Here is a 27,759-nt window from a genome sequence, read left to right on the forward strand (position 1 = left end):
CTTGCCTGCTCGCCCTCCCTATTTGAAGTCAGACCCTTTCCTCAGCTTTCCTTAGCCACAACAACATGAAGAAAAGAGTGAGGCAAGCTATCATTCTGGCTATTCTGGCCATTGCAACCTTGCAGCAGGAGAGAAAACATTTAGCCAGGAATTTAACAGGCTTGGAACAATTAAAACACAGTTCTTGGGATCTGCTGGGAAATGTAACAGGCTCATTAGCTGTTTCCTGCAAGGACCTCTTCCAGATGACTGATTTCACACCACTTTTTTCATCTCTGTTTCAACTTCTTTTATTCCAGTTTATCAGAGGGGTCAGTTTAGAGATCCACAATAACAGTTCAACAGGCAATATCCATCACTGCTGGCCCTAGGGCCCCTTTTATGATGCTGCAAAGAGTGCTGGGAAGCCATCATCCCCAAGGAATGCTGCAGTGCTCCGTGCATTATGGGCAATTACAATGGGTACTGCCTGATACCAGTGAAAGGAGTTCTGCCACCACTCTTTTCCTCATCTAGTGAGCCTGTTTACCCATTCCTGCATCTGGTGGGAATAAGGAGGAGGGAGCAGGGAGGAGCTGCTTGCCACTTGCTGATATGGAGGGACTATTAGTCTCTACAGCAATGCCCACTTTAACAATGGTATGTGAAAGCTAGAGGAACATTGCAGCAACCACTTCCTAAATATCATGTAAGATGATGCAGCAAGTACCTGAAAGATGCCAGCTGGCATATCATAAACAGCATCCATTATTGAAGAGAATAACCAATAATAACATCTGCAGCAGCCTGAATCTACCTTCAGTCAAAGGCATTAGACACCTTTCCCTACAGACCCCCCAAGATTGAGGGGATGCAGATTGGCAGAAGGGGTCCTATTTGTTGTTTTGCTGCCCATAGAAGCTCAGGGGCAGTGTCCCAGAAGAGAGCACCCCCTATGTTGTGGAATTCCCTCCCCATGGAGGTGTGTCTCACATCTTCATTATACAGCTTTCAGTGAATTCTGAAGACACACCCTTTTACCCTGGTTTTTGAAACCTGAGGTGCATGTTTTTAGGACTTTGTGTATTAATTGTGTATTAATTGTTAAGCACTTACTGCTCCCAACAGTAACCCTGCGGAAAGCCATCCAATTAGACTTTAATTTGATTTTGACCTGTTTTTAGGAGGTAATTTAATTATTGTTTGACTTTATACTAATGTTATACAGTGGTACCTCGGGTTACAGATGCTTCAGGTTACAGACGCTTCAGATTACAGACTCCACTAACCCAGAAATAGTACCTTGAGTTAAGAACTTTGCTTCACGATGAGAACAGAAATCGTGCGGTGGTGGCGCGGCAGCAGCGGGAGGTCCCATTAGCTAAAGTGGTACCTCAGATTAAGAACAGCTTCAGGTTAAGAACGGACCTACGGAACAAATTAAGTTCTTAACCTGAGGTACTACTGTATATCTGATGTTAGCCACCCTGAGCCTGACTTCGGCCGGGGAGGGTGGGATATAAATAAAAGATTGTTGTTGTTGCTGCTGTTAGCCTGTGCTGGGACCTTAGGGAGAAGAAGAAGAAGAAGAAGAAGAAGAAGAAGAAGAAGAAGAAGAAGAAGAAGAAGAAGAAGAAGAAGAAGAAGGACTACTACAACTACAACTACAACTACAACAACAGGATGGTGATGGTTGCAACTATGGTAGAACAGCAACCTTAGGTATGGAAGTCTGATGGAATTAAAGGAAACACTCCACTAACAAAACAGCAGACAAAGCAAACAGACCAAAAAACCCCCAAGATGCTCATAAGGCCAGAGGGGAGAAAAGATAAATGCATTCCCTGAATTTCTGGCATATTTTCATTAAATTGTATTGTTCAAAGACTGCGCTACTGAAAAAATAAATACATTGACTAAACACTTGGATGGAACTTAATTTTCAAGTTCAAGTAAGAATGCCTGCACATTCACACTGTAGGACTAAAATTAGTATAAATATACAAGGTTGATGCTGTATTTGCTTATGAAAATTGCAACTGGAAGGTGAATGCTGTTAGGTAATGAAGAATAAGGCTACTACAGCTAGCTCATAAGCAGATAAATTATTCAGCTGCTACTTCTCCCTTTAAGCAAAATCATGGTACTTAATAAGACGAAAGTAATAAAAAAAAAAAAAAAGGAAAGCACATGTCTTCTAAAACTACCTTCCTTGCTTATGTGACACATATTGTATTAAGACTTTCCTCCCCAGGCTGTGAAAAGGAGGGTACAACTTAATCACCATCAGAAATCAAAAAATGTTGCTGATAGTTCTCCCTTGTCCTCCGTTAAATCAGGCTTCATCTTTAAGATCCTAACTTACCAAGAAGAAGATATTTGGCTCAGGGAATGTCTTAGGAATGTGAATTGAGTAAATAAACTACCTCAGAATATACATTTGATTTTTTTAAAGGAGCAAATTATTCTTGCTTTGTGCTCTCTGTATACTCTCTGTCAGAGTTTGTGGACATTTAATCCCTTTGCTCTGAAGACCTTTTCAAGAAGATGGCAAATAACTTTCATTGTCACCCTACAAAACTATGATGACATTTGCACCACTATAACATGCCTGGTGGTATCTAAATTTATTGGAAATTGCTTTATATTTGAAGTTGTTTTAACTGTTTTTATGGATGCAATTGTTTTGTATATGGCTTTACTTCTATTGTGAAATTGCTTTGAGATGTTCATAGAAAGCAATTCTTAAATGAATCGCCACCATCATCATCACTGTGGGCCTTCCCCCCCCCTTACATACTGCTGTCTGCCATAATAATTTACTTTGAAATACCCTGTCCACCCCAGTTGTTTTCAAAGCCAAGAAGGTGTTGCCAACAGCTCAAAATGAAGAGATACAGGCCAGCTTCTCCTGAAAAGTCCTTTGGGGGACTTGCAAAGCTTGCCTCAAAAGGAAGCATTCCAAGATTTCCCGTGCTTCACATATCCCCACTATCTTCCCCCATCCCACTGGCTCTGACGTATGCAGCCAAAGGTTCAAAAAGGGGTGTGTACATGCAAACACTTACATGTAGGTGCAGGTGGCACTGTGGCCTAAACCACTGAGCATCATCTTGGGCTTGTCAATCGGAAGGTTGACGGGGTGAGCTCCTGTTGCTCTGGCCCAGCTTCTGCCAACTTAGAAGTTCAAAAGCACACCAGTGCAAGTAGATAAATAGGTACTGCTGCAGTGGGAAGGTAAACGGCATTTCTGTGTGCTCTGGTTTCCGTCACCCTGTTCTGTTGCACCAGAAGCGATTTAGTCATGCTGGCCACATGACCCAGAAAGCTGTCTGTGGACAAATGCCAGCTCCCTCAGCCTGACGTGAGATGAGTGCCACACCCCATTGTTGCCTTTGACTGGACTCAACCATCCAGGGTCTTTTACCTACCTTTTCCTACCTGCTCCACACTATGAGGAAATCTGTGTAATCCACATTCCCTGCAAGCATGCAAATTCTCCTTTTCAGGTCTTTGACTCTATATGCAAAGGTCAGGGTGGTGTCTGTGGGGCACAGTGATCATGGTTTTGGAACCTGCAGGCATAGTCTCCCTCTCCCTTCCAATATTTATTCTGTACCTAGGAGGAGTTTGTGAAAGGGGCTACAGCCCTGTGGTGTTCATTGTGATATAGAATCAACTCGAAGGGGAAATAAATTCTCACCCTCTCCTCTACAAATATTTATAGCAGGAAGTAAAACAGATAGGATACTAATGACGTCTGCCCTTAAAATATCACTTTAAGTTTCCCTAGAACAGCAGCCCACTGCTTGTTCCCATATAATTAAAACACTAAACTACATTCATTCCTTAAACATGGTAATAAATTGTTCAAACATCCTTCATAGCGGCAGTTAATTCAAGCCATCTGACAGGTTAGCGAGTGTTTTAATTATATGGGAACAAGTAGTGGAATATTGCTGTTTTGAGGGAGTGCCTGAAGGGCAGAAATCATTAGTGCCCTGCATATTTTTTTATTATAAATATTTGGAAAAGAGTGGATAAGATCTTTTCCCCTCTGTAAAGGAGTTTATGTATTGAAATTACATGTATTGAGCCAGAAGAATTAGGACATGACTTGCTACGTATATATCAGTTTCCTATGTTCCTACTGTGTTGGTAATTTAAGGTGGGGATATTTGACCACTTTTCACCAACTGTGAGATCCCACCCTTCTCTTCCTGTGTCGTGGAGAGGATTAACTAGCTGCCCATTTCGGGGGCTGAGTAGTAGGTACTTTTTTCTATCGACTCTTCACTTCAGGGTGGTTTGGGTTTTGATTTGGCTAATCAGCTGTTACAATTTGGCCACAACCAGCAGGTAATATAGGTAGCCAAGAGCAGGGAAAGGACGCCTGTGCAAGTACCTGCAGGCACCTAGAGTGTGATGGGACAGTTGCCTGACCTACCTCTCATTGCTGGCTGTAATGATGGAGGGAAGGGGGTGGACCTTGGCCCGTGGAGGCTTTGACCTGCAAAATGGTACCCAGGGCAGATGGGCAGGAGGTGGGAAAGACTCCTCAACTCACCTTTTGTTATGCTACCTATGAAGGGCATGTATCAACCAGTTAGCTGAAATGGCTACTTGAGCCAGGGTGGTATTAACAGCTGTTTGGAATTGGAACAGACTCCATTGGGAGGTGGCGGACTCTCCTTCCTTGGAGGTTTTGAGCAGAGGTTGGATGGCCATCTGTCATGGATGCTTTAGTTGAGATTCCTGCATTGCAGGGGATTGGACTAGATAACCCTCGAGGTCCCTTCTACCTCTAAAATTCTGATTCTTTCATACCCACTTCAGTTCCAATGATGTGCTGAACCCAAGAGGGTGCCCACACTTAGTCTTGTGTGTTATTCATGTTGTAGTTTTTGTCCTGTCAGTTAATAAACTAGCGACTCTTAGCCCAAGAACATGCTTCATGTCTTCCTTTCTGGTTGAGGAGAAATTTATTTGCATCCTCCATTCAGACCTATTAGTATCAAGCAGAGCTCTGCAAAATGTGAAACATCTTGCAGTGGACTCCTGCTTTGTGAAGATGTGTTTGGAGGCTACGTCACTATGCGGTTAAAAAAAAAAAGGAATGTAGGAATGCATACGTCAGAAGGTGAAACGAAGCACTTAAATAAAGCTTGAACCAAGACACTCAGAAATATTTAAAGAGTTCAAATTGTGAACTTTTGACATTGCTTTGAAGGTAATGTAATCTATCACAGTATGAGTTCCTCTCAGAGTAAGCTCACAGGCTCACATCAAAGGATTTTTGCAGGCAATTCTCAAGAAAAAAATACCGGGAATTGCTTATTGAGTATTTTAAACCTGCAGCCCTACAATCACTTACCTAGAAGTAAACTAAGTTGGATTTCCTACTGAGTAGACATGAGTGGGATTGCACTACAAGGCTGCAATCCTATGAACCCTTACCTGGTGTAAGACTCATTGGAATGGAGGTGGACATAGATGCGAGGAACTACACTTATGCAGCAGGTATTTCATAGTTATTCCTCTCCCTCTTAAGTACCATGCATCTACCCCAAAAGCTGCACCTGGGGTTGGAATGGTATGTGATGAGACATGGTGGGCAATAGCTGGAAAAATTTGGCAGGGCCACCTTCCACGACGTTCTTTTCCACTCCCACAAAACATCTCCAAATCCAAGCCATTCAGCACAGTGGGGCTTACTTCTGATTAAGCATGCATAGCCTTGCACTGCAAATAAATTTGTATGTAAATTAAGCATCTAAATATTAAGATGTGTTAAATGGTAGAGCTATTATTCCTACATGATAGTGAAGAGTAGTTGCTCATGGAATTATTAGCTTTCCTATAGCGTGAACTGCTCAGCAGTGGGAAAGAGTTCTATCTGAGAAATCTACTTTTGCCTGAATAGCTATTCCTAAGCCTGTCACAAAATAACAAAACAAGTGACATAATATAACAGTACCACGCAAATACACAAAACAGAACTCTAGCAACTACTCTTTACCTTCCCATTCATCTGTATCAAATTGTTTAAGCTCCATCAAAGGGCTCCAAAAATCTCCGGTTGTCAGTAGCTCACCTCAGAAAAAACCTATCCACAGTTTACTTCAAAAAGTGGTCTTCTGAGTACATTCAGCTCCACAGTATGGGTTCCATTTTCCCCTGCTTTATATTACAGTCATTCTGACCAGCTCAGTTCATCATGACTTGGAATAACTTCATAGCAGCGCTGATTTGCACAAAACAAATTATTACAATGAGCCAATATTAGTCAAGGGTTTATAATCCATAGGATGGTTGAAAAGTCAAGAACATAATCTTTGAATGTGATTGGTTTGGTTCAAGCTTTCCCTGCTCCACAAGGTTCCTTAAATATCCCTACAAGTGTTAAAGATACAAATTATTGGGGGCAGCCGCAATTGCTACTAGTGAAATATCCTGCCATTTAGTCTCTTCACGTGACTAAAGACATGATTCGGATCAAACTACCGCTGTAAAGTACTGAGTTGCAAATGTAGACAATGGTGTTCAGACAACAGTTTCAATTTTAACATCCTTTGGGTTCCAGGTAAAAATTTATATCTTCTCCCAGACACCTGATGGATTATGATGATATGCTGGATGATACATTTTGCTGCCAAAGCTTTTAGTGGTTTACAAAGATTCATTAACAATCATGTACGACACCTTCTATTACATGAAATCTTAAATAATATGTACAATGCAGAAATAATAATGACATGTGTAACTCAGTATCTCAAAGCCAAATAGTCCACATATTCTTGAAATATGTCCCTGAAAACAACTCTCTATACTTGTGCTGGTGTGGTCCCAACGGAACTCAACAATGAGATACCTGGATTTCAATCTGTGTTTTGTGAATCTACTTCTTCTGGTTGGCCCAAAAAGGAATTATACAATGGCAATTCAATGCTCCACCAAATAGGTCAGCTCCAACCTTAGAATGGCACTTGGCTCTTTTTTGAAAAGGCCATCAGACATATGGACTTATTTCAGGAATATTTGGACTGCTTGGCTTTGAGATACTGAGTTACGCATGCCATTATTATTTTAGCATTGTATATATTATTTAAGATTTCATGTATTAGAAGGTGTTGATATATAAAAAGGTGTTGAAATGCCATGCATTATTCTTAATGATTTTTTATAAACCACACACAGAGTTGTTTAGATAGTGATTTATATCTTTGTATTGCTTTGGTGTGGTGTTGAGCCCAAGCTTTTTGTGCTATTTTACTGCACAGCACTTTTTCAGGGTAGAGTGCTTTTTCTTGGCAAGATCTTGGTGCAAAATCTTGTAAGATCACAGCACCCAAAATGGTATCATGCATGTCAACTCCCCTTCACATACACCATATGTTGCCTTCTTGTGATTACAAATATCTATTTGTTGTGAAACCAGTCTACCAAAAAATTCTGCTGGCCTCTGTCTGACTCTCCATTCTTTGCATATTGAATGCTCCAATGCAGGAATCACAGGTGCCAAGGGCACTGGGAAAATAATTCTCCCCATGATGCATGAGTCTGGGACATACTGTTTCCAAGGTACCTGATATCATTCAGTTGCCCTGGGAAAACTAATTGACTTCAATGGAACTTAGTAGGTGAAATTCATCTAGCTCTTTCTTTGTCTAGCACATTGTGAGCTCAAGCTGCTGTTATTCCTGAGTCTCCTCTAAAATCCAAGTCATGTACAACAAAACCTTGGCAGCTCCTCCAGCTATAACCTCTGAGATCCTCTTATTCTTAAAAATAAGACAAGTGCCTTCAAAGTCAAGAGGCAATTTCTTCTTCAGCAATTGCAGACGAAATCACACCCTGCAATGAAAATGTGACGTTTCAGAACAATGAATATACTTCTTGTTGAGTTCTTAACATTCACATATTCTCATATTCAATATTTCTTCAGTTGCAACGGAAACACCCAGTTCTTCTAAAATTACAGTGGTGTCCTGCATATCTGGTATGACCTTCAATCTTTCAGAGGAGAATGTAATGGTCTCCACTCCCCTCAGGACCATTTCATTTCCACCTTCAGTCTTTAAGTAGTGAGGAAAACCTCTAGTCTTTTAGTCAGTAGTATACTGTAGTAGCAAATTCAGAAGTGCAGGGTCCATAGCCTGTCACAATCACCTCTTTTTCCTATGGGATGGATGTACCTGCCCCATGAAGGCAGAAGTACCAGCAACATCAGTTTATCACCATAGCTCAGTAGTACAGCACATGCTCTGTAGACAAAAAGTCCTGGTTTCAGGTCCTGGTATCTCAAGCTATAAGGATCAGGTAGTAGATTTTGTAAAAGATCCCCAGGGAGACTCTGCCTGATTGAGTAAATACTGGGCTAGGTGTACAAACTGTCTGACTTGGACTGTCCTTGGTTCCCTGGGTTCACTAAACAATACCAGAAGGACACTGTAGGAAGAAGAAACAATATTAGCCTGTATGAGAGGAATGGGAAGTTTCAATATGCAACTGTCTTTGAAAAGTCCTTGTCCCTGTTTCAGCTATCATTGGACATCAGCAACCAGTGGGACACTCTTCATTGTAGCACAGTCACAACACAGCAATAAAGACAAGGAACTCCTTGGGGTTACTGTGGTAACCGCAACTATTAAATCTGTTCAAAGAATTCTGGGGAAATATTTGCACCAGTTTCTCTAGGGAGTGTTAGGACAGACACATCTGGGTCTAAAATCGAAGTGATTTTCAAAAAGGGTGTTGTTGTTTTTTATTATTGTGGTGATGGTTTCTGTCTCTCCTTTCCTCCCACTGGAGCCTGAGAATGAGAGCCATGCTTAATTTCTGCTTGATGCCAAAGCTGTGGTGTGCAAGAATACATTTAAAGCACATTGCTACTGACCCGCCTGCCCCCCAAGAATCCCAGGTACTGAAGTTTATCCCTCAAAGAGCTACAGTTCCCAGCACCTTTACCAAATGACAGTTCCCATGACACTATTTCTTGGGGGGGGGGGGTGTACTTTAAATGTATGGTGTACAATGGTACCTCAGGTTACAGACGCTTCAGGTTACAAACGCTTCAGGTTACAGACTCCATTAACCCAGAAATAGTACCTCGGGTTAAGAACTTTACTTCAGGATGAGAACAGAAATCGCGTGGCGGTGGTGTGGCGGCAGTGGGAGGCCCCATTAGCTAAAGTGGTACCTCAGGTTAGAAACAGTTTCAGGTTAAGAACAGACCTCCAGAATGAATTAAGTTCTTAACCCGATGTACCACTGTATATGCAACAGGAGTCTCTCCTCAAGTGGTTTTACTCTAATTGTCTCACCCATGTGAGTGTACATTTCCCTATTTCGCCTTAATTTGTCATATTATTGTATCCTTATGTGCCTTCCTTCCTCTTGGTTGTTTGAAAATAAATTTTCAGATAGTATTATTTATTATTAATGTTAATGCCTCAGTTTAATGGGGTTACAGTTGTGTGAAAGCAGCCGAATTATTCCTAAAACAGGTAATTCCAAGGAAGAACAGCTGCTTGAAAGCTGCCCATTCTGTGCTCCCTTGGTGACCAAAAGTTAGCTGATAAAATCTCTCTCTGACTGTGAGCATAGGAAGGAAAGCAGCTCTGCAGAGCTTGTGGTGGGGAAACAACAACCACCGCCCATCTGGCTGGATTTCCCCAGCTACTCTGGTCAGCTCCCAACCGAATATTAAAAACACAATACAGCATTATTAAGAACACAATACAGCATTAGTCAGTAAAAGCCCCCGAAGGCATGAGTTCTCTCTTCCTCACCTATTCACCTACCCACCTTGCTGTTTAGCCTCTGAATTAGCAAACTCCAGTAAAGACTGGTTGAAGGACACTGGCAGCATTTTCTGTTCATTTCTTCCTCTTCCCTTCATGCCTGGCACATGTTGTTCATGGCAAAGCCTCACTGCCACAAGCATACAATAAAAGATGCTGGAAAAATGCCGATTGGTTTCAGTGGAGTACAGAGCTGTCACGACTCATCAAAGTAATACGAAACTTTCTGTGTTTCATGGGATGTCTCTAGCATTCTGGATTTTTCTTCACAGGCATCCAAATCTGCTACCAGCAAAGAACTCCTTGTTAACACAGTTTGGTCTTGAGCTTGTTTGCCGCTGTTGCGCTGTGCTCAGAAGAGAAGTCAGGCTCTCCAAGCAGGGATTCTGTCAAATACCAGTAGCACCCAACCTTCAAGCTAGAAGACCTGGGTCAGGGCAGGCTTCAGATTTGGGTGAGGCCTTTTGGGCAGGAAACAACTAGCTAGCTCTGTTTAGCTCTTCCAGTGCCTTCTCTTGTCCTATTCCCACATTAAAGTTGTCCATCTTTCAGCCAGAAGCTTCCTTTGCACGGTTTTTTCAAATCTGATATGGTTAATCTTAAGTAAATATAGGAGGGATATTTTTAGTATATTTTTAGACCAAAGACTCCTCAAGTTGTAGGGAGGTTATATTGAGCATTCATCCTGATTTGCTTGCACAAATCTTACATTGAGGCTCGACCACGTCCAGTCTTTATTGACTGAGCATTCATTCTGATTTGTTTGCAGGGAGGTTATAGGACAATGAGCATCAATCCTGATTTCATCTTGGTCCAAATACCTCAAGGACCACAACCCCACCGCCATATGAAATGACCTGGACCCTTTGATCATCACCTGAAGCCCTTCTTCATGAGCCCCCCCCCCCCCGGTGGGAACCCAGAGGGTGTCAACTGGAGAACAAGTGGTGGCTCCATTTGTGGAATATTCTCCCCATGGAGGCTCACCTGGTGCCATCATTACACATCTTAAGAGCCAGGCAAAAACATTCCTTTTTTCGCCAGGCCTTTAGCTTTTAATTACCTATGGCCTTTTTGTGCGAATGGGATTTTTAAATCTTTTTTTAATGCAATTATTTATTTTTTTCTCTTAATACTGGTTTTAATGTATGTATTTTTTACATGCCACCCCAACCTCCAAGTGCTGTGAGATTCCAGGGGTACCAGGCGTGCTTGCCAGGATCTGTGTTTCCTTTTAGATAATGAGGCACAAAGGAGGCCGTGGTATCTTTGAGGCATATGATTTATTTACACACCATGAGGCCCTGAACCTGGGATGGAGGGCTGTATAGAATTTTTCCCCACCTCTCTCTGGCACAGAGAAATCAGTTTCTGTGTCTTCATTACAGCTTATCCCAGCCAGCCCACCTGCTGTTCTCCTTACTTTTTCTTCATTATCCCTGCTAACACGGTGAAAACTAACGCTTCCCAGCCCACGTCATTCAAAACTGAAATCCAAAAACCTCCTTGTCTCTGTCCGCTAACGCATAGCTGAAGGAGGGGCTTGCCAAACTGCTAGGTTTTTTCCCTGTTTGCTTATATCAGAGAAAATGTAACCCTACACCAAAGCAAGTGGTCTTCTGTCTTACTAACCTCTTCTTTGGCGATCACTCGTAGCCAAATAAGATGGTCTTCCATAAACAGTGGAACAGTTAAACCAGAGCTTGACATATACACCCCTCACCTTTTGCAGGTGTAAATTCTGCTTGGTAGCCAGTTCATGTGAATGAAGTGGTTCCAGCATAAGTCCCCCTTCCTCAGTCCCATGCCTGTCACTCCCCTGGAATGCCAATCCCCCTTTTTACGGATTATGCTGGTATAGGATCTGCCTTGGGGGATCTGTTCTATAGGATAAGTCCTAATGATTTTTAGCCTCCTGATGTTCTGGACCATTAATCTGCAATTCATATGCAGAGGACAATTATGCCTTTAGTTTACCCAGAGTGGAGTGCAAGACTCCACACTTCCTTCGATTTGGATTTTTCTTTTATGCTACTTGCATTTTCAACCACTTCCTTCTCCTTTCGCCCTCCACCCTGAATTCTGAACGATGGCTGAGATTTGCAGCCCTGTGGTGCTAAAATCCATTATCAAATATGCTTCACTAGCTCAGCTTCAGCACTCGGAGGTGGAAGGTACTGGGAGGGGGCAGGAAAACAAAAAACAAATGTGCAGCTCCCTAGTTGGATAGAAACTGGTGAGGCATACAGTAAATGCATAATAAATTCAAAAGCCATTTGACAAGCTAGGAGGAAGTATGTGAGTGTTGTGTAAAAGGCATGCATTCATTTCTGCTTTGCTAGTGGCCTCCTGCACTGCAGTTTGAATACCAGGGAAAAATAAATAGATGTAATTGTGCACATAAAGTCTGCATTTACCAGCTTTCCAACACTGCGTTTTTGTAACGTCTCCTGTGATTCGGCTAGTTAGAAAGGGCAACCAACACTTTTAACATACTATATAACCAACAGAAGCAAAATATCAAAATTTGGGATTTGTGACTAGAGTATAATGCACTGGCTCCCCCCCATCTTGCCGTGTCCTTTGGGAGAAATCTGGGGTTTATGAGGAAGGCAGCTTAAAAGAAATCCCTCAAACCTCTTACAATATAATGCAAATGCTCATGGATGCTTTAGCTGAGATTCCTGCATTGCAGGTGGCTGGACCAGATGACCCTTAGGGTCCCTTCCAACTCGACAATTCTATGATTCTAGGATACTTACCATTATGGCTGTTCAGAGCCATTTGGACACATTTGCATTTCTTGAAGGCAGGGCCAAAAAGATTGCTCAATAACAATAGTGCTTGTTTAGCGCAATTTGGCTCTCCAATTTGGATTTTGAGTGCTCAGATGCAGATCTCTCATATCAGTTCTTAGCTGTGCACCTTAGCTATGTCTTCTGCATTGCAGAGGGTTGGACTAGATGATACTTGTGGTCCCTTATAACCCTGATTATATGGGAAAGCAGGTTTCTCTGCCCTTGCAGTTTGCTGATGAGGAACCAGGCAGTCACAAAGATACGTGCTTGGTTTGAATTACAGGCTATTCCAGGGCCTGAATCTTTTTCGTCTTCTTCTTTGGCAATCACTCCTAGCCGAGTAAGATAGTCTTCCATAAACACGGTTTTAACAATGAGTCCATAAGTGACTGTGGAGGCCAATTCTGGATCCACACGTCCTTCCACAGTGGGGACATTGGTTTCTGGGCGGGAGTTGATCACGGTGTGGATTTGCCAAGCATGCCTTCTTCTTAGCACGTTTCTCCCTTGCATCCTGAGTTTGAGTGTCTTCAAAGCCCATGACACCTTTGGTAAAGGCTGTTCTCCAACTGGAGCGCTTGCAGGTCAGTGTCTCCCAGTTGTCAGTGTTTATACTACATTTTTTAAAGATTTGCCTAGAGACAGTCTTTAAACCCCTTTTGTTGACCACCAGCATTACGCTTTCCATTTTAAAGTTCGAAATAGAGTAGTTGCTTTGGAAGACGATCATCAGGCATCTGCACAACATGACCAGTCCAACAAAGTTGATGTTGAAGAATCATTGCTTCAACACTGGTGGTATTGGTGCCAGTTGTAGCCAATAGATTTCTATTCTTAAAAAACTAGGGAAAGTCACTTTCGTCCTTAACCAACCATTTCTACACTTCACAATTACCATCATCAGAGGGGAAGAGAAGTGTCTGGTTCATGGTCTGTGCCCCATCCCACATGTTCCCATCCCCTCTTTCCTGTAGATCCCCACAAGCTGGGAGCTGATATTTTCAGCAGGGTGCCTCTTCTTCTTGAGTCAGCTCCCCAGACTATTTTGATCCTGGTATTCCAGGGGTTCTAATTGTGAAGCCAGACTATGTGATTATTTCAGGCTTCCAGCTGCAGACATTCAGCCCCCGACTTGCTGGTGTGGATACAAGTAGAGAACAACAGGCTCATCATGCTCTCCCTCATGCTTGTGAGAGTTTCAAGATAGTACTTGTTTGCTTTGTGTGCAGCAAAACCTAAGTCTAGTTTTATCTGCATTGTTGTTCCCTGCCAGAAAGATCTTGGGTAATTTTGTATAAGTGAGCATAGCATCGCTATGGCATTTTCTGCTGTTTCATGATTATTCCATTGTAATATATTTTGACCTCTTGCCCTTTGTTTAATATTCCAGTATGCTTAAGTTCACCCCTAAACAGACCAAATTCAGCTGGGACAAGAAAGTTTTTAGAGCCTTGGCTTGGTATAAACATTATTATGCCAGCTTTGAAGAGAAAGTTGTGTATCTCCCTCTCATAGCAAACACAGAAGTCTAAGAAGCAAGCATCACAATGGAATGGCTTATCTCAGCCAATAAATTCCAATATTCTTAGTTTAGGATGCAGCTACAGCCTTTGACAGGTGGGTGGAAAGGGTTGGGTTTTAGGGGGGCTTCAGCCAGCAGGGTCCCTGGAGTCTTAACTTCCTTAAAAAATAAAAAAAGCAAGTTCCTATTCTAGTTCAAAAGATACAAACTGAAATGTGAACTTCCACTCACCCACCAAAAATTATGTGAAATGACCTAGACTGGTTGGTAGTCCTCGCCTTACAGGGACTTTTTTAGCCAATGCGCAAAGTCAATAGACCTTTGGGGACATCAGCAGACAGAGCTAGGAAATTCTAGAATGGTGTTTGTGTCCATCATGTGAGCTGAGTGAATTTATAAGTTTCAGCAGCAGTACATGTTCCTGCCTGCCCACTGTTCTTTCTGCGTGCACTTCCAGCAAAATATCCAGAAAATCAGAGGAGCACAGGATCTTGGTAGACATACACATCAAAGCATTCCAGTGATGGTGATGATCACATGTAGCTTTTAAAAAATGCAAGTAATAATTAAAAGAGCCAGTATGGTGCAGTGGTTAGAGTGTCAGAGTAGGATGTTGGAGATCAGGGTTCAAATCCCCACTTGGCAAATCCCCACTTCCCTGGGTGACCTTGGGCCTGTCACCGCCTCTCAGTCTAGCCAATTCACAGAGTTGTGGCAGGGATTAAATGAGGAAAAGAACCATGTGCTCCACCTTCAGCTCCTTGAAGAAAAAGGCAGTACAGTGGAACCTCAGGCTGCAGACGTAATCTGTGACAAAGGCATGTCTGCAACCCACAGCATTCGTAACCTGCAGTGTTGCGTCTGCACATGCATGAAGCGCAATTTAGCACTTCTGTGCATGCTCAGGTGGTGAAACACGGAAGTTACCCTTTTCTGTACTTCCGGGTTTCCTGCGGTCTGCAACCTGAAAACACATAACCCGGAGTGTCTGTAACCTGAGGTACCACTGTGCATACAAGGCAGCAAGCAAGCAAATAAATAAATAAAATAAAACAACAGCATATTTTACATTATATCTATAAAGTAAATGCTATAATATAAGAGTGTAGATGCAGTTTATGATGCCATTTAAATGGGTTGGCTGATATTTTCTAAATATAAAGAGCTATACAATTTTAATTTTCCAGTGCTGCTGAACAGTGCAGTTTATTTGCTTAATTCATAGCCTGTTTCGAATCTGGTCATTCACAGCATACTGTGATCACTTTTAAGAGAGTAAGGCTGCAACCCTAATTCCATTTACCAGGAAGTAAACCCACTGAATTCAACAGTACTTACTTTTAAGTAGGCATGGGTAGGATTGCGCTGCATATCACCAGGAAGAGAACTGAACACCACAACCAACTGCAGGGTCAGCACAATTAGAAAAAGAGTAACGTGGAATCTCTAGGAAGATTCCCCAAAAGCTGAACAACTTGGAGGTACAAGAAGAATCTGCTTATAGGACATGTTTATCTACTTAATTTAAAAGCACAATATCTCACTATTAACAGGGCTGGATGGAAGGAACATGGTGGAGAGCTGTCACTAGTCCTAGCACTTGATGACAGAGTCATGAGGAGTGTCCAGGCTAATCTGGTCAAACTATATTGCTGTGTCCAGTATAGGAATTTGTTTGTACCTCTCCAGAAATGCAAACAGGGCTGCTTATTGTAATTAGGGTGGAATAGGTTCACTGGAGAAATCCATTACTCAAAGAGGATAATTAATGACCAAATTACCAGAATTAGATATGACATTGTTTCCGCAAGTTTAATTAAGCATGTGCACACATGATTCTTTATACTGAAAGACCATTGCTCCACCTAGTTCCAAATTTTCTGATGGGCAATGCCTCTCCAGGATTTCAAACAGGGTTTTGGACCTACCTCAAGATGCCAGGGATTGGATTTGGAACCGCTCTCAGGCCCTTCTCAGCCAGCCTCCCCAGTTTCATTTAAGCCCAGTTTCTAGGATGGCCAATTCCTTCTTTGGATTCCCCCACCACTGTAGGGTTGTATTTAACATAGTGCTGAATAAGCAGATCTGTCAACACAGGTTATCTCCTTGTGCAATGGAACTTCGCCCCCTTAAACTGTTCTGGGGGTTCCCCAAACCCTTTATTGCAGATTAGGATATGGAGGCCTGTGGGGGCAGGGAGCAGGAAGCAGAGTGAGGAAATCCCATTGTTCTAGCTATAATCACTACGCTGACAGAACTGTTTAGCTGAATGCCAGCTATGATCTTGAAATTGCAAATGACAACAGAATTGCCAAATCTAAGTGCAGCTTTTATACTAACTTGCTGTGGGACAACATTTGCTGCCTATTGTCCATTTGGTACCCTCAGTGTTGCAAGTCATCTGTACATCCTGCAAAAAAAGATTAATTTAATGGTAAATCATTGACATAACTCTTCTTTATATAGTCACCCGGGAACTCATTTTCCCAGGCTCAGCCTCTGAGATAGATGAAAGAACACATGAGGCAATTGTCTTTGAGAAAGAAACATGAAAGAAACTTTTCTGTCTTTCTTCCTTGAAGCTTCTTTTTCTGATTATGTTAGCATAAATGTCTTATTTAAGTTTTGGCTGACAAGACGGAACAGGATAAATGCATTCAAGATGGCTCCTATTGTGCTGGTGCCCCTCTTGCTACTTAATTTGTCACCAGCTAAGAAGGATCCAGATTCACAGGAAGACTTCTCGTGGAAGAACTTAGCCTATTCAGTTCAGAGGGATGGCAGGCCTTTATAAGTGTACAGGAAGGTTCTGGTGCTCCTGTGGAAGATACATTCATTTAGTTCACATCTCAGTGCAGACTGGCCTAATGAGCTCATCCTGAATCACTGTGCAAACTGAAGCACAGCTATTGTTCAAAAATTCACTTCTCCAAATTTTGTGTTGCAGTATTTCAATTAACAAAATGCATGCAAATATGTCCGTGTTGGGTAAAAATGCACACAAATGCATTTATTCATAGTAGTATTTCTTATATCACACCAATAAAAGGTAAAGGTAAACGACCCCTGGATGGTTAAGTCCAGTCAAAGGCGACTATGGGGTTGCGGCACTCATCTCGCTTTCAGGCCGAGGGAGCCAGCGTTTGTCCACAGACAGCTTTCCGAGTCATGTGGCCAGCATGGCTAAACCACATCTGGTGCAATGGAACACAATGACAGAAACCAGAGTACATGGAAACGCCGTTTCCCTTCCCGCCACAGCGGTACATATTTATCTACCTGCACCGGCATGCTTCCGAACTGCTAGGTTGGCAGGAGCTGGGACAGAGCAACGGGAGCTCACCTCATCGCAGAGATTCGAAGCACGGACCTTCTGATCGGCAAGCCCAAGAGGCTCAGTGGTTTAGACCACAGCACCACTCGCATCTCTTATCACACCAATATTCATATAGAGCACAAGGCTGCTAACAACCTTAAAAACCCCAACAAAAACATGGGGAGAAACACATTATGTTAGAGGGGAAATGCTTGCAAAAATCCATATATTTGGAAAATGTGCATACAAAAATCTGTATAGTAAAAGAATGCACACAAAAATGCTTATGCATTTTCATACAGGCATTTATTTATTTAAAAAGAAGATCACAAGCAGATGCAGAAATTGGGTGAACAGAGCAAAACCAAAATAGCATCAATGTTTCCATCCGTGCCTGTGACATTGCTTTTTTTTCTTCATCTCCCTGATAGAAGGGTGGATGAGCAAGATGATAATTCACTTGTAGAAACAGACATAAAGCTATTCAAATCATGATGGCTTCAGCAGAGCGGGGGTGGGGTGGGGGATTAGTGAACATCTTGTTGATTCTATTTATCAGTCATGCCTTTTCCCATGGGCAAATCATTCCCTTCAGATTAGCACAGCAACAGCAGAGTGGAAAACCCATGACATAAAATCCAAACTGCAAAAATTTTAAAAAAGAAAAGACAGTGGAGAAATTAATCCTTGAAACACTTCTGCACAAATGCTACGGACTAGCTGCAGATGCATAATTTATTGCATTATTGCTGACCTTTCATAATTCATTAGTGACTTGGCTTTGCTCTACTTCATTCATAAGGTCAGCAGGAGCCTGTAGAATGTAATCTGAAGAATTTTTAAAATTCCGCCTCGTTGAAATGGCCTTCATGCAACATCAGACTTGAGGGAAAGAGATGATTTTCATAGCAAAGGAAGTTTGACTGAGCTTTTCATTCCCTTTCTTCATATGCCTATAGAATATTTTTGCAACTGTCTTGCAGCCTGCAAGGTTTTGCAGGAACACAAATAGAAAATTAGGAAGTATCCAACTAAACCGTCCCACCTGCCCAAGAATTATCACAAGTCTGCTTACCTTGTTAGATGGGTGGTGGCTGGATGGCAGGATCCATGGTGATCTGGCCGGGGGCTGGAGAGTGCCACCCTCCTTGCAAGGGCTTGGCCATGCCGATGGCACTGGATGGAGTCCTGCCCAGATGGGTGGGCCCTGCTGCTGACCAATCAGTGTTGGTGGGGATGTGTCCACGGCACTGGCAGAGAAAGGGGGTACGGTCTGTCCCGGGTGTCACCGCAGGCGGCGGAGCCCCCGTGCTCACAGCCCTGTCCCCATGGGCAGGTGCACAGCTAGCTCCTCCTCTGGTCTGCGGGTAATTTAAACTGCAGAGGGAGACCGCCCTTTCTCGCCCTTTGCTGGATTTCTGCAGCTGTCATGCAAAAAATACTATTATTATTATTATTATTATTATTATTATTATTATTATTAACCATCTGCAATGGAGGGTTGGGGAAAACACCTAGAGCAGATTTAGGGAGCACACCAGGGGAGGAGAGGGAAAAAATTCCATTGTGCAAGCATAAATCCTTGTGTTGAGAGCACTACAGTGGTACCTTGGATTAAGAACTTAATTCATTCTGGAGGTCTGTTCTTAACCTGAAACTGTTCTTAACCTGAAGCACCACTTTAGCTAATGGGGCCTCCTGCTGCTGCTGTGCGATTTCTGTTCTCATCCTGAAGCAAAGTTCTTAACCTGAGGTAATATTTCTGGGTTAGAGGAGTCTGAAGCATATGTAACTTGAGGTACCACTGTATTTACTTAGTGCTACATTGAATACAACTACATTGAATACATTTGTCCTAACCTTCTTTCAAGGAACTCACTGTTGCATGCAAGTTTACAGGCCCCCACGCCGTTGCTTTTCCCTCACTACTGTGAGGTGATTAAAGTGGACAGGCAGTGAAGGGCCCAAAGTCACACAGAGAGCAGCACTGCTGGGGCATTGAACGTAAATCTCAATCCTACATGCTAACCCAGGCTTTGCTAACCTGGTTTGGCTTGGGCTACAACTCCCATCAGCCCCAGGCAGTGCAGCACAAACTGTGGAGCACCATGTCTTTAAGCACCATGCTGTGGAATTCAATATAGTGCTAAGTGAGGTACATGCATGCTGAATAAGGTCCTCTCATTCAGCAGCACTTTGACTCCTCTCCCTCTGCTGTACAGCCTCTAAACCTGTTCTGGGGCTTTCCCCAACCCTTCAGAGCTGATTTAGGGTGTGCAGGAGTAAGATGCAGGGAGGGAAGTCCCATTGCATGAAGGCATCTCATTGCTTAGTTGGACTACATTGAATCCCACCCCATCTGTACACATTTCAGGGAACCCTGAACCAATCAAGGTTCTCATTGTTTAACAATTAGCCAATCAGGGTTAATACCAGGACTTTTTTCAGCAGGAACTTGCCAGAACTCAGTTCCAGCACTTCTTCAGTGGGCACCATTGCCATTATAAGAGAATGAGGGAGGCATTCATGGTGAATTCTGGCACCTCTTTTTCTAGCAAAATAGCACTGGCTAACACCATTTTTTTAAAGAGAACGAAATCCTGGCATATCTGCCCTTCTGTGACGAATACAGTTGGTGTGTAAAGCAGACTGGGATGAGAACAAATGATAAGTACATAAAATACTGGCTCCATGCATAAAAGGGCACGAGAAGAGAAAATATTGTTTTGTTTCAGGAGAAAGTGAGGGAGAGGTTTGTCTATTAGCACCCAATGGTGGCCAAATTGCCCTGCCTTCTTATGCAAATAATTTCTGCTTAAAAGCCAGCTCATCTTTTTTAAATAATAATAATAATAATACTTGTCTGCCTGTTTTTCTTTTCTAGAACAAAAAAACCCAGAACAGACACCCCACCCCCTCAGGAGACACCAGCCCCAAAGCCCCAAACTGGCAGAACCCCCTAAGCGCTGCTCAAGGTTAAACTCTTTAAATAGCCAGACTTCTACAGTTTGCTGCTGCGAGGCACATATGTGTGAAGTGTAACGCCCCACACACAGTCTGTGCAGTTTGGCTCCGCTCAGAGCGTTCTGTCAGCATTTCAAAGTTCCTGGAATCCACCTCAGCAGTTCCTGGGCTGCCACATGTGGTGCCTCACAAACAACTTCCAACCGCAACTGTCACTTTGGTCTAAATAAAGAACATTCATCATCATAATCCACCATGAAAACAGGTCAGCATCCCACCTTCCCTGCCCAAATCTAAAATAGTATAATGTCTTAGCTTTCAGAGATCAAGATGGGAAGGAAGGTGGACAAGCAGGAGCTGGCGTTTAGGGCATGTTTTTTGTGCCAAGTATATTATTCATTATTAGCCAGGCAGATAAGTGGCTGGCAGGAGTGGAGAAATTCAGAGAAATGCTTTGCCTTTGCTGTAACAGAATAATAGCAACATGGTTTGGGCCATGAGGTGTGTTTTTTCTTGCCTAGGCAACCAGGGGTGTTTGTATGTTACATTCTGTGTACGCAGTGGCTGAGCTGTATAAACCAGCAGGCCTACACCCTTTCACACAAACACTTGTACATGTGTACAGGCAGCTTGTAGTTGCAGTCAGCCTTTTGGCAGGTGTACCAAGTGATAACTTACATTTGTCTCTAGGTAGCAAAAAAGTCTAGTTATAAAAGGACGCTTTTATCAGCAGTGTTATGAAACCTCTTTTTGTTCCAAATGTATTTTGTTTTCTGCATCTTTACAGGACAGGTGGGAAATACACGATAACTATGCCAACAGAGCAGCTTCCCTATACCTGCTCAGCCCTAGGTTAGTGATAGGGATGGGAAGATACGCCCATTTTTATTTCTCTCAGCTTCTCATATTTCCAGTCTTAAATACAGTTCTCCACATTCCCACAGCCATTTGCGGTTTGTTTTAAATCCCCATGGAAATCTGACAGCATTTTGGTGTCACTTTCTCCTGAGAAACACATTTTTTCCAAGAAATTTCCTCAAATATGATGCATTCTCATTTGTTGCTTTCAGTAACAGGTGCATTTTGATGTACACCTTCCCTTAATTAGATACTATTTTCTACACCTTGGTTGGCTGGAGAACTGCATCAGAATATTTGGGGAAGTGCAAATTTCAAAGGACAGCCATGTTTCAGCTCATGTATTGGTTCTATCATGTGAATTAGGTAGTTTCTTGTCTTCTTGTCACCCTCGCAAACATGGAACCCGGGGCGCACTGCCCCCACCCCCACCTTGCGACGCCATTGCCACATTAACAGTCTCATATATGCTTTTGATTACAGCTTTTCTGCAAACTCCTATCTCCCTAGCAAAAGATCCTGGAATAATGCGTCTCTAAATTGAAATGATTATCAGTACAATTACACAATTATCCATATTTAGGTCCCATAAGTTCACCTCACACCATTAACGGGTGTTGGTATGCAAAAAAAACCCAACAAAAACATAGTGCCCCCCAATTTTCATGTGTCATGTTCTTCCACTGAGATGGTGTTTGTGCAACGCTCTTTTTTCTTTGCATAACCCACCCTCATGCAGACTAACGTTAACTGCATTTGCAGGGTGGTGGTGGTGCAGAAAGTGAATAGGGATTTGGAAATGTAACCCTCCGTGGGCATTGCCATACTAGAAAGTCAAAAAGAAACATTTTGCTTCCGGCCATTCATGTGATTTTGATGGTTGTACACAGCATTTGTTAGGTGTAATGAGAGCACAAATTAGCCTGTGGGCGTTATCAGATCCTTCAAAGGTTTTAAGTCAAATTCCTCAGAGATTTGAAGGCATATAGGGCTTAAAAGCAAACTGTACATCAGGAGCAGGACACAAATTGACTCTGCTCTAATCAGCTTATCCTTCCCTCCCACTTTGCTGTGCTTCACTCAGAGTTAGCCATATGTTCAGTGGTGCCATTAATTTAGCAATAACATTATTTACCAAGGCAAGTGCTGGTACTTGCATTTACCTGCGTAATCATGCATACAGTTCTGAACAGCGTACTGTAGCTTTGTTCCAGGAATCACTGAAGCAAATAATAGAGATCCAATGGCTCTTAGCCTCCAGCTTCGGGGAGTGTTTTGGTAAGCCGTTTTCCTGCTCTAGATTAGTTGTGAGCACACAGCACTGGCAGAATAGTGACCACCACCACTGGCCATTCACTGACTACCATTTTTGAAGAAATGTACTTATTTATGTTTAATAAGTTTATATACCACTCTTCAGCAAAAATGGTTGGGCAGTTACCAGCAAAGGATATACAGTGGTGCCCCGCAAGACGAATGCCTCGCAAGACGGAAAACTCGCTAGACGAAAGGGTTTTCCGTTTTTTGAGCTGCTTCGCAAGACGAATTTCCCTATGGGCTTGCTTCGCAAGACGAAAACGTCTTGCAAGTTTGTTTCCTTTTTCTTAACACCATTAATACAGTTGCGACTTGACTTTGAGGAGCAACTCATAGAACGCAGTGTACATAGTAGCCTTTTTTGAGGTTTTTAAAGACTTTGGTGATTTTTGAAGCTTTTCCAAAACTTCTTTTGCAGCCATTTGGTAAGTTAAGCTTTTAAAACTTTTTTGGGGGGGTTGGATTTTGGGTTGGGGTGTTTGGAATTCAAGGACTTGGTGTTGGGGAGGGGTTTGCAAGAATCTGGAAGCTTGTGTGTTTTTTTCTGCATTTTTATGATTTTCTGTGACCATTGGGCCAGTCTGCTGTTTTTTTTAAAAAAAAATTCTGGATTTGAATTTCTGTGTGCTGGGTGGCTGGGGGAACAGTTGGGGAGGGGTTTGCAAGAATCTGGAAGCTTGTGGGTTTTTTTCTGCATTTTTATGATTTTCTGTGACCATTGGGCCAGTCTGCTGTTTTTTTTAAAAAAAATCTGGATTTGAATTTCTGTGTGCTGGGTGGCTGGGGGGACAGTTGGGGAGGGGTTTGCAAGAATCTGGAAGCTTGTGGGTTTTTTTCTGCATTTTTATGATTTTCTGTGACCATTGGGCCAGTCTGCTGTTTTTTTTAAAAAAAATCTGGATTTGAATTTCTGTGTGCTGGGTGGCTGGGGGAACAGTTGGGGAGGGGTTTGCAAGAATCTGGAAGCTTGTGTTTTTTTTCCGGCATTTTTATGATTTTCTGTGACCATTGGGCCACTCTGCTGTTTTTTAAAAAAAATTCTGGGTTTGAATTTTGAAGTGCTCTTTACAGTATGTGTGACTTTAAAGAGCACTTAATAAACTCTTGTTGTACCAAATTTGGCTTTGTTTGGACTTTTTTTGACCACAGGAACGCATTAATTGATTTTCAATGCATTCCTATGGGATTTCGTGCTTCACAAGACGAAAAATTCGCTAGACGAAAAAATTCGTGGAACGAATTAATTTCATCTTGCGAGGCACCACTGTATAGTCATTAGTCACTGAAAAAGAATGGGTCAGCAGGGAATATAGGAGGGGGGCGGGGAAGAATGCCCGAATTCATATTAAATTCCATTAGATGTTAACAGCTGGAAAAATTAAAGAGGGGTTTCGCCCAGTAAGACATCAATATTGGTTCCAGGTAAGCCTCTCAGGGAGAAATGTTCCATAGATGGGGTGCCACCCCCGACAAGGCCCTGTTGTTTCCACCCACGTGGCAGCCACTATTAGGTGAGACTGCAGCCTAGTGCCACATGCTCCTAGTAGTGGCTAGCAGTACAATGAAGACACTTCACATTATTGGGCTAAGCAATGTTATTGCTGTCTACATGGAGAGACACATTGGCATGAGGGTCCTGAATTATTTAGTGGACAGAATGCCACTGCAATTTAAATGGCCAGATTTTACCATCTGGATTCTGATGGCGAAGACCATTTATGTTAACATAAATGTAAGTTCTCGATACAAAGCCACGGATGCAGTAGAAAAGTGGAAGCTTTATCCTATTCTGCTTCAGAAGTAGCAAGGAATCAAAGAGAATTTTGATCAGTTCTTTGAGCATATTCACCTTCCTTTCTTCCTGGGATCATGCAAGAGGCTCCAACCTCTTTTGGACCTGTGGATGCACTTGGAATTCTGGGAAAGTGTTGTGGGCAGTTACAAAATGGCTGTTGGGAGGGTAGGGCAGGGGCCCCAGAAGCAACTTAATTCATGCATGTATATAACAAGCCCCTGATTTTCACCCACCCACCCATAACTTTAAAACTACAAGGAATAGGAAATATTTATTCACACCAGTGGCTTTAACATGTGAGGCAATTGTACAATTGTAATCAAAATCTGAGATGCAGTAGTTAATTTTTTTAAAAAAAATAAAATAAAATGTGGTGATCTGTCCTTGAACAACCCCACTGAAGAAGATAACAGTGGTTACCCAGACCTCATTGCTGGTTGCGTAAGGGCCCCATAACAGTTCAAGCTTCAGGGCCCCCAAAATATGAGTCTGCCACTGAGGTATGGCCAGTCACAAAATGTAGTACTGCAGTAGCATTTACTACTTCAAAAAAAAAACAAAAAAAAAAACCACACCCTCAGAAGGCAAACTGGCCTCTGGGCCAGTAAACAGTATGAAACAGAGGTGTGATCTGTTTCCCCCTTGTTTATGTGATCACAGACCAAGGCAAAATAAACATCTCTGTGACATAGTTTCAGACTTCAACTTTGTTGTATCCACTCTTAGTGGTAATCCACAAAGATTCACATGCTTGTTCATGTCTAGGAAAGCAGATGCCTCATTTCTTATTGAAATATTTAATGTGATTTAAAACAACAACTGTCCAAGAGCTGAGCAGGAGGCTTAAGCTGCAAAACTACAAGCTTCTCTTAAATAAAAATGTGCATTTTTAAAAATCCATCATCATTTCCCACAGTAGTGAACTATCGAGTAATTAAATGTTTAGAACTTAATTGTATGGGATAGTTATGCGTTGTGCTATGAAACAGGAAATCAATGATTCAAAACATATGTTACTGCATCTTATCTGCTGTGTGAACTGCAGGCACTTGCTTAAGAAAGCTTTCATATTTGGAAAAATTAATTTGAACTGTGCAGCTTTCACTGCTTTATTGGTTGCTCACAGGAAAGTATGAAGAAAACATGCATTTGCTCAATACAGGAACAGAGATTAGCAAGCTCCCCCAGGCTTAGATTGGATTGGTTTAGAATAAACTGTGCCATTTCCTTATAACTAAATTAAATGGGAAAATACCTTTCCTATTTCAAGTTCAGTTGACCTATTCCACCCACCACATGTGAGCATCCAAGCTTGTCCCAACATCCCCACAGAAGTCTCCTTCCCATCTTTCATGATACACCAATTTCTGTTTTCCTTTGCGTGATTATTTTGGATAGTTTATTTTTTTTTTATAATAATTTTTATTAAGGTTTTCCAAATTAAAACAAATCAAAACAAATTAAATCCAATCTATAAACTTTTTGCCAATAACTAGGACTTCCCCTCCCTACCCCCTCTTGTGTTCCAAATCTTCCAAATAAGCAATTAAATTCAACAAGTTCTTATCCCCAAGTTACACTCTTCATCAATAACCCAATTTATCCAAATTCTCATCCCCTAAGATCGGTCTATACCCTTCCACGAGTTTCCCCCTTTCAAACATAGTACAGATGGAAATAAGATAATATGAATAATAATTTTACAGCCTTTGGATTCCAATTTTCCCTCCCCTCTTTCCCCTTTGCGTTTCACCTATCCCTCCACTTCTAATATCTTCCTGGAGTTCCCACATTACACTATGTCCCTCCGGTTCTTTGCCAGTCTTTAATTACGGATGTCCAATCGTAGAAGGAGTCTATCAAATAAGGGCCCATTTCTTCTATCCAGGTTTTTATATCCAGGAGTAAAAACTCCAATTTTGTATCCATAAGCTTGTCAAACCTGAATATCCCAAATGTTCCCCCAGTTCTGTCCAGTTCTTGTTATTTCCTTGTTCTTATCAATCATTCTCCTCCTTTTTATTTCTCTGTTCTCCCACAGAAATGTTCTTTTTCCAAAAGTTTCTAGTGTCTCTGCAGAGGTTTGTTATTCATGGAGCAAAGCATTGCATCATGTTCCTTTCATTTTCCAACAAATAGTTCCATTGTTTCCTGTAGTGTGTAGACCTCTGTAGACAAAATAATGTTCCATTCCTGCAGTTTCCCAGGAGATTAAAAGTTCCATTCAACTGTTCAGATTTCCTGTGAAAAACACATGCAATATCCCTTGGCTCCTCTAGGTGGATTGCAGTAACAAAGTTCCCTTCCAGAATCACATCCACCAGACCAAGTAGCTTGTTGACCGATATTTAAAACAGTTTGTATTCAATTTGTAACAAATATAACCGGCAAAGTCCTCATAACAAAGTCTCTATTTTAATCTTCCTTTTTGACAGCTCTTTGACAGCTGTCAAAACCTCCATCACTTTTCTCCAGGCAGTTTCACGAATCGCTCCAGGGATTCCGGGGGGGTTGCTTTTTTAAAAACAATTCCACTTTTCTCCTCCAGCTCAATCTTATAATTTTCCCTCGCGAAGTTGCTGATTCGGCAAGATAAGGTTACACTCGATCTTAGTTGTCCAGTCCTTTGTTTTGGCTCTTCTACAATTTAGGGGTGGGCTGACTTCCTTTTTTCCACCTCCCCCGTTCGCTCCGAATTTTAAAAATTTATCCCCTTTTTTTTAGTCCATATTCCAATTACTCACGGGTTCTTCTTTAGAGCCGAATTTTCAATAGAAGAAGTCAGCGCTCTCCGCCGGATGGCATGCGGCTGCGCTCGGCAGGGATAGCAGAGAACTCAAAGCACCACGCTTCTCCCCGGCACCCGATCCATAGCCTTTAAAAAGGCTCCTTCACGAGTCGGGAGAGCGCTAACGGTGCCAGCCGAGTCTCCATGTCCACGGCCTCAATCTGGCCGTGGTTTTTAAGGGTCCCCGCATCGCCGGTGCGGTAGGACCCAGCCCCTGCCAAGCCGGCTCCCTCCGGAGCTCGGAGGGAGCCCGCCATTCGGCGATGGCGCCGACCCGGAAGTCTATTTTGGATAGTTTAAGGGTATATATGTTCGGGTATTTTAAAATTTTATTTACATCTCTTTGTGGATTTTGAAAAAATTATCAATAAAAATTTCTTTTAAAAGTGTACAATACTAACAGAGCATATGTGGGGAGCTTTTGGCCCTCAAAATGTTGTTGAACATTATTAACAACCACAATAAAGAATAGGTCCTATTCGGTGCTCTTTTTTCCCTCATTTTCCTACTCATATTGAAATACTGGCCCTCAATGAGACCAAACTTAGATTCACAAAATGTTTAGGGGTATGCATACCCCCAGAAAAATAAACACTGGTCCTATTTATATGGGGCTTCT

The 27,759-nt window shown here is 42.2% G+C and overlaps 1 long non-coding RNA gene across 1 annotated transcript in view; it reads left to right on the top strand.

Moving 5' to 3' along the window:
* The window catches only part of LOC310838150, a 719,862-nt gene extending 696,423 nt beyond the window's left edge, over window positions 1-23,439 (top strand). The window contains exon 2 of the long non-coding RNA XR_014560731.1: window positions 23,087-23,439. This is a non-coding gene — a long non-coding RNA (uncharacterized lncRNA). The remainder of the gene's footprint in view (window positions 1-23,086) is intronic.
* Window positions 23,440-27,759: the final 4,320 nt, after the last annotated feature.

The sequence above is a fragment of the Podarcis gaigeae genome, assembly GCF_964106915.1.
Source record: "Podarcis gaigeae genome assembly, chromosome: 2".
Lineage (NCBI taxonomy): Eukaryota > Metazoa > Chordata > Lepidosauria > Squamata > Lacertidae > Podarcis > Podarcis gaigeae.